The following is an 8,741-nucleotide window of genomic DNA, read 5'->3' as shown; positions in this document are numbered from 1 at the left end:
GGTCTGTTCTTGGCTGGTGTGATGAACTGCTAGGAGGAGTTCAATCGCTCTATCTACTGGTTTCTTGGTGAGGATCCAGATGCCTCTCTCTCTCCGTCCCCCTTCCCCTGGGGGTGGCTAGTCCTATTTATAGGCAAAGGCCCTGGGCCTCTTCCCAAATATTGAGCGGGAAGGGCGCCAACAATTGGCCATTTTGAAGGGGAAAAGCGGGTACACTTATCTTGACTAAAGTTGGTCCTCGCCTGCGAAAGGCTCTGGTAGTGACGCCTGCTTGGGCTCCACAATGACTTCCTCCGGGCCGTTGGGCTGGTCTTGGTCTTGTTGCACCGAAACGGATGCCTTTCTTGATGCTCTCGCCTGTGCTTTCTCCCTTTGCACCAAAGAGGAAAGGAGGACACTACGCGGGCTGGCGCCCGACTGGCGCCCCTGGTCGTCATGGCTTGCGTCATGGGCACCTCGCGAGGTACCCCGCCTTGAACTCTCCGCCTCCTCGTGAGCCAGCCTGATGAGGCCGTGCCTGAGGAAGCTCCTTGTCGTCCGCCCCGCGAGGCTTGGCCCCTCGCGAGGGTCTTGAGCTTGAGTCGATGAAGATGGGCCGCGCTGGGCCCCCTTTGAGCCATGCCGCAGGCCGCAGGCAGGCAAGTCTGGGGACCCCCGTTCCCAAAACGCCGGCACATGTTTTGAACTTTTTCCAAGACTCTTTGTTGTTTAGTGGCAAGGGAAGCAAGTTTGACATAGATGGGGCCAAATTCATCACCTGATTCATTATCACTGGTTTCAGAGAGGCAACATTCAGTTACCTCAGAAACCCTTGCCATGAGGCATGATGAAGATGATGGCGATTCAGTGCAAAGGTCATCTCTTTAAGAGACTCCTTGTAATCCTCAAACCAAGGATCATGACGAGTACGATGACCTTCATAGACCCCAGAAAACCGGTCCCAGATTAGCTTCGCGTGATTGAGGTGCATAACATTCCTGAACTGATTTCGGGACAAATGGGAGTAGATGACATCCTTCGTCGTGAGGTTTAGTAGAGTGTACTTGCGAATGTCATCGGCCTCAGCCATCTTGCATAGATCAGTAAGACCAATCTCAGTGACGGTCCACAATTTGCTATCCATAGCCATGAGTCGCTTCTTCATCATGGCCTTCCATCGGGGATACTCATGACCGTCAAAGGTGGGGCAAGATATGTTCCTCAATCCTGCAGTCGACATAGCTAAAACTCCAGGTGGTTAAACCGAATCACACAGAACAAGGGAGTACCTAGCTCTGATACCAATTGAAAGTGCTAGTTATCGACTAGAGGGGGTGACTAGGCGATTTTTATGAAAGTCTTCAAAACATGGAAATTTCGAAGACAAACAATAGAAATGACCTAATTGATATGCAACGGAAGATAAACTACAACAAGCCAACCATAGTCAAGTATGCAATGATGAATTGAAAGTATAGGACTAATAGCAGCTAAGTAGTACGGATTAGGATGGAAGATAGTATGAAGCCAATCAACGATACTAGTCAAGCAATGAAGTCAAACAGGTATGTCAGATAGGCAATGACTTCACGTAGACAAACTCTAGGTAAAGGATGGGAGAGGATAGAACCAGTCACTTGTTGAAGACACAGGATTTGTTGGACCAGTTCCAGTTGCTATGACAACTGTACGTTTGGTTAGGGAGGCTGAGATTCAACTCATAAGACCGTGTCTTCACCTTATTCTCCTTGAGCTAAGGACACACAATCCTCGCCCAATCGCTCTGGTAAGTCATCAAGGTAGACTTCCGAACCTTCACAGACTTCGTTCACCAGCAATCCACAATGACTCTTGGATGCTCAGAACGCGACACCTAACCGGATGGAGGATTCACAGTCCTCAAGTGTAATAAGTCTTTAGGTCACACAGACAGAAAGACTTCAGTGATGCCTAACACTCTTTGGCTCTGGGTGTTTGGGCTTGGTCCTCGCAAGGATTTCTCTCTCTCAAAGGCTTCGAGGTGGGTTGCTCTCAAACGACAAAAGCCGTGCACTGACTCTGAGCAGCCACCAATTTATGGTGTAGGGGGTGGGCTATTTATAGCCACTGGGCAATCCGACCTGATATGTCCGAAATGACCCTGGTTCACTAAGGAACTGACACGTGTTCCAACGGTCAGATTTCAAACACACACGGCAACTTTACTTGGGCTACAAGCAAAGCTGACTCATCCAGCTCTGGATAAGATTTGCTCTCATTGTCTTCGCTCGAAGACATAGGATTTGGGTTGAGCATCACTTCAGTCATTCTGACTTTGTTCACTTGGACCCCACTTAACAGTACGGTGGTTCCTATGACTCAACAAAGAAGAAAAGGAAACAGCGAAACAACACAGTCTTCACGCTCCATAGTCTTCACTCAATGTCTTCTCATGTCATAGTCTTCAATATGAATATCTTCACATACCACCATTGTCGTCAATGTCTTCATACATTTTTAGGGGTCATCTCCGGTAGGTAAACCGAATCGGTGAGGGACACTACCTGCGTTATCCTGCAATTCTCATAAACGCATTAGTCCCTCAACCAACTTTGTCGTCAATACTCCAAAACCAAATAGGGGTGGCACTAGATGCACTTACACCGATGTCCAGTGATCTACTCCAGGATCACTATTGTACCCCCTTGCCAAAGTCATGGCAAGGTACACAATAGGTTTGGTATATAGCATGGCATACTTTATAGAACCTATGGCTGAGGCATAAGGAATGCCTTTCATTCTCTCTCTATCTTCTACCGTGGTCGGGTTTTCAGTCTTACTCAACTTCATACCTTACAACTCAGGCAAGAACTCCTTCTTTGACTGATCCATTTTGAACTCCTTCAAAATCTTATCAAGGTATGTACTCATCGAAAGTTTAATCAGGCGTTTTGATCTATCTCTATAGATCTTGATGCCCAATATATAAGCAGCTTCATCAAGGTCTTTCTTTGGAAAAATTCTTTCAAACACTCCTTTATGCTTTCCAGAAAAATCTACATCATTTTGGATCAACAATATGTCATTCACATATACTTATCAGAAAGGCTGAAGTGCTCCCACTCACTTTCTTGTAAATATAGGCTTCACCGCAAATATGTATAAAACTATATGCTTTGATCAACTCATCAAAGCGTATATTCCAACTCCGAGATGCTTGCACCAGTCCATAGATGGATCGCTGGAGCTTGCACATTTTGTTTGCACCTTTAGGATTGACAAAACCTTCTGGTTATATCATATACAACTATTCTTTAATAAATCCATTAAGGAATGCAGTTTTGATATCCATTTGCCAGATTTCATAAAATGCGGCAATTGCTAACATGATTCAGACAGACTTAAGCATCAATACGAGTTTGAAAATCTTATCGTCGTCAACACATTGAACTTGTCGAAAACCTTTTGCGACAATTCGAGCTTTGTAGATAGTAACACTACCGTCAGCGTCCGTCTTCCTCTTGAAGATCCATTTATTGGTTGGGTGAAATCTCTTTTGTCTTGTGGGACTTCCTCTGTTCTGCTCAATGGGGTGCGTGGAAAAAAATTTGTATGTAAAAAAGGTGTCAGCCAAGGAGACCCTGTATCTCCCCTTCTTTTTGTTCTTGCTGCAGATCTCTTGCAATCTGTGGTTAATGACATGCACATCAGAGGGGAAATTAAACTGCCTATTCCCTGTCATGACAAGGACTATCCAATTGTGTAGTATGCTGATGACACCTTGATTGTGGTACCTGCTGATGAAGCTCAGCTCTTGGCTCTTAAGAAAATGTTGCTGGTTGTTTCTCAGTCCACTGGCCTGGAGGTTAATTACCATAAGTCTTCCATGATCCCAATAAATGTTTCCCAGGAGGAAATCCATAGATTGGCATCTCTCTTTGGTTGTCAAGTGGGAAAGATGCCATTTACCTATCTTGGTCTGCCTGTTGGAACTACCAAACCTGCAATGTCTGATGTGCTGCCTCTGGTTACTTGTATGGAGAGGAGAATGTCTGCTAGTTCATCTTTTCTTGCTCAGGGAGGAAGACTGCAATACTTGAATTCTACTTTGTCCTCATTGCCAATTTTCTTCCTTTGCAGTTTGCTTATTGCTCCTGGTATTTTGAAGCAACTACAGAGAATTCAAAGTCAGTGCTTGTGGAGGAAAAATAGGCAAGAACCAGCTCCTTCTCTAGCTGCTCGGGATTTGATTTGTAGACCCAAAAACAAAGGAGGGCTGGGCATTCTAGACCTTGGCCTTCAAAATGTGTCCCTTCTACTGAAACATATGAATAAGTTCCTCAACAAGGCTGATGTTCCTTGGGTTCATCTCATTTGGAACTCATATTATCATGAACTTGTCCCACAAGGAACAGCACCATGTGGATCCTTTTGGTGGAAGGATGTCCTTAAACTCTTGGATCACTTCAGAGAAGTCACATGGGTCAAGGTTAATGAAGGGGACACTGCTCTTTTCTGGCAGGATAAATGGCAGCCTGGAAATTCTGTTTTGCCTTTGCAGCACAGGTTTCCCAGGTTATTTTCTTTTGTCAAAGATGCTCTGATCACAGTCAAGTATAGATTTTCTGCCCTGGATCTGATCTCTTGGTTCCATCTTCCACTTTCAGAGCAGGCTCATAATGAACTCTTGGTTTTGAAATCTCTTATGCTGAACCATGAGAGGGATTCTGATTTGAAGGATGTTTGGTCTTGGCATGGCTCTGACAAACCCTATACTCCTAAACAGTTTTATGTTTCTAGGTTCATTAATCATACTTTTAATCCTGTATTGACTTGGATTTGGAGGATTTGCTGTACCATGAAGATTAAGGTTTTTGCCTGGATGTTAATAATGGATAGGCTCAACACCAAGGATATGGTGGAAAGAAGGCATTGTCATATAGATGATGGAGTCAATTGTGTGCTTTGTCCCACTCGCACCAGGAAAAATAGAGATCACCTCTTCTTCAATTGTAATTTCAGTCAGAGGGTTTAGAACTTTCTCCAGATTGATTGGGAAGCTGGGAGTGACATGAGTCAGATTGTGCTCAATGCTAAGAGGAACTTTGCTCATCCTTTCTTTGCTAAAGTGGTCTTCACTGCTTGTTGGAACATCTGGATCATCAGGAATGGAAAGGTTTTTCGAAAGGAAAGGCCAAGTTTTAATAGGTGGAGAGGAGCTTTTGTGAACGATATGATTTTACTTTCTCATATAATCAAGGTGAGATACAAGGAATGCCTGATTAGATGGGTCTCCTTTCTCCCTCCTTAAATGTAGTTGTTTTATTTTAGCTTTTCCTTTTTCTTTTGCTACTCCTGGTAGCATTTGTAATCATTGTAATTATGTCTGTTAAGTCAATAAAAGGCTGTGGGGGCTTTCCCTACAGTGGTTAGTCAAAAAAAAGATCCATTTATTCTCAATGGCTTGCCGATCAACGGGCAAGTCCACCAGATCCCACACTTTGTTCTTATATATAGATCCTATCTTAGATTTCATGGCCTCAAGCCATTTATCAGAATCTGGGCTCATCATAGCTTCTTCATAGTTCGTAGGTTTGTCATGGTCTAGTAACATTACTTCCAAAAAAAGATTACCGTACCACTCTGGTGCGGAACGTGCTCTTGTTGACCTACGAGGTTCTGTAGTAACTTGATCTGAAGTTTCATGATCATTATCATTAGCTTCCTCTCTAGTTGGTGTAGGCATCACGGGAACGGATTTCTTGGATGAGCTACTTTCCAAATTGAGAGAAGGTACAATTACCTCATCAAGTTCTACTTTCCTCCCACTCACTTCTTTTGAGAGAAATTCCTTCTCTAGAAAGGTTCCATTCTTGGCAACAAAGATCTTGCCTTCAGATCCATGGTAGAAGGTGTACCCAATTGTTTCCTTAGGTATCCTATGAAGATGCACTTTTCTGATTTGGGTTCAAGCTTATCAGGCTGAAGCCTTTTGACATAAGCATCGCATCCCCAAACTTTATGAAACGACAGCTTAGTTTTATTGCCAAACCACAGTTCATACGGTATCGTCTCAATGGATTTTGACGGTGCCCTATTTGACGTGAATGCAGCTACCTCTAATGCATAACCCCAAAACGATAGGGGTAAATCGGTAAGATACATCATATATCGCACCATACCTAATACAGTATGATTACGACGTTCAGACACACCATTATGTTGTGGTGTTCCAGGTGGCGTGAGTTGTGAAACTATTCCACATTGTTTTAAATGAAGGCCAAACTGGTAACTGAAATATTCACCTCCACGATGAGATCGTATAAACTTTATTTTCTTGTTATGATGATTCTCCACTTCACTCTGAAATTCTTTGAACTTTTCAAATGTTTCAGACTTGTGTAAGTAGATATACCCATATAAGCTCAAATCATATGTGAAGGTCAGAAAATAATGATACCCGCCAAGAGCCTCAACACTCATAGGACCGCATACATCAGTATGTATTATTTCCAATAAGTCATTGGCTCGTTCCATTGTTCTGGAGAACGGAGTTTTAGTCATCTTGCCCACGAGGCGTGGTTTGCAAGTATCAAATGATTCATAATCAAGTGATTCCAAAAGTCCATCTGCATGGAGTTTCTTCGTGTGCTTTACACCAATATGAAACGGCAGTGCCACAAGTATGTTGCACTATCATTATCAACTTCGCATCTTTTGGCATCAATATTATGAATATGTGTACCACTACGATCAAGATTCAATAAACCATTTATATTGAGTGTATGACCATAGAAGGTTTTATTCATGTAAACAGAACAACAACTATTCTTTTACTTAAATGAATAACCATATTGCAATAAACATGATCCAATCATATTCATGCTCAACGCAAACACAAAATAACATTTATTTTAGGTTCAACACTAATCGCGAAGGTAAAGAGAGTGTGCGATGGTGATCTTATCAACCTTAGAATCACTTCCAACACACATCATCACCTCGCCCTTAACTAGTATCTGTTCATTTTGCAACTCCTGTTTCGAGTTACAAATCTTAGCAACTGAACCGGTATCAAATACCCAAGGGCTACTATGAACACTAGTAAATTACACATCAATAACATGTATGTCAAATATACCTTTGTTCAGTTTGCCATCCTTCTTATCCGCCAAGATTTTGGGGCAGTTCCGCTTCTAGTGAACATTTCCTTTGCAGTAGAAGCACTCAATTTCAGGTTTGGGTCTAGCTTTGGGCTTCTTCATGGGAGTGTTAACTTGCTTGCCATTCTTCTTGAAGTTCCCTTTCTTTCCCATGCCTTTTTTCTTGAAACTAGTGTTCTTGTTAACCATCAACACTTGATGATATTTCTTGATTTCTACCTTTGCCAATTCCAGCATCGCGAAGAGCTTGGGAATCGCTTTCGTTGTCCCTTTCATATATAGTTCATCACGAAGTTCTAGTAACTTGGTGATAGTGACTAAGAACTTTGTCAATCACCATCTTATCTGGAAGATTAACTCCCACTTGATTCAAGCGGTTGTAGTACCCAGACATTCTGAACACATGCTCACTAGTTGAGCTATTCTCCTCCATCTTGTAGGCAAATTACTTGTCAGAGGTCTCATACCTCTTAACACGGGCATGAGTCTGAAATATCATTTTCAGCTCTTGGAACATATCATATGCTCCATGGCGTTCAAAACACTTTTGAAGTCCCGGTTCTAAGCCGTAAAGCATGGTGCAATAAACTATCAAGTAGTCATCATATCGAGCTTGTCAAACGTTCATAACATCTTTTGCTGCTCCTGCAATAAGTCTGTAACCTAGCGGTGCATCAAGGACATAATTCTTCTGTGCAGCAATGAGGATAATCCTAAGATCACGGACCCAGTCCGTATCATTGTTACTATCATCTTTCAACTTAGTTTTCTATAGGAACATATCAGAAAAATAAAATAGGGGAGCTATACGCGAGCTGTTGATCTACAACATAGATATGCAAATACTATCAGGACTAAGTTCATGATAAATTAAGTTCAATTAATCATATTACTTAAGAACTCCCACTTAGGTAGACATCCCCCGAGTCAAATAAATGATCACGTGATCCAACTCAACTAAACCATGTCCGATCATCACGTGAGATGGAGTAGTCATCAACAGTGAACATCTCTATGTTGATCATATCTACTCTATGATTCACGTTCGACCTTTCGGTCTACAGTGTTCCGAGGCCATGTTTGTACATGCTAGGCTCGTCAAGTTTAACCAAAGTATTCCACATGTGCAAAACTGGCTTGCACCCATTGTATTTGAACGTAGAGCCTATCACACCCGATCATCATGTGGTGTCTCAGCACGAAGAACTTTCGCAACGGTGCATACTCGGGGAGAACACTTATACCTTGAAATTTTAGTTAAGGGATCATCTTATAATGCTACCGTCGTACTAAGAAAAATAAGATGCAAAAAGATAAACATCACATGCAATAAAAAATATGTGAAAAGATATGGCCATCATCATCTTGTGCTTTTGTTCTCCATCACCAAAGCAACGTCATGATCTCCATCATCACCGGCTTGACACCTTGATGTCCATCGTAGTGTCGTGGTTGTATCGCCAACTATTGCTTCTACAACTATCGCTACCACTTAGTGATAAAGTAAAGCAATTACATGGCGTTTGCATTTCATACAATAAAGCGACAACCATAAGGCTCCTGCCAGTTACCGATAACTTTTACAAAACATGATCATCTCATACAACAACATATATCACA

The sequence above is a fragment of the Triticum dicoccoides genome, chromosome 2B, assembly GCF_002162155.2.
Source record: "Triticum dicoccoides isolate Atlit2015 ecotype Zavitan chromosome 2B, WEW_v2.0, whole genome shotgun sequence".
NCBI lineage: Eukaryota > Viridiplantae > Streptophyta > Magnoliopsida > Poales > Poaceae > Triticum > Triticum dicoccoides.
Note: the sequence above shows the minus strand (reverse complement) of the source record.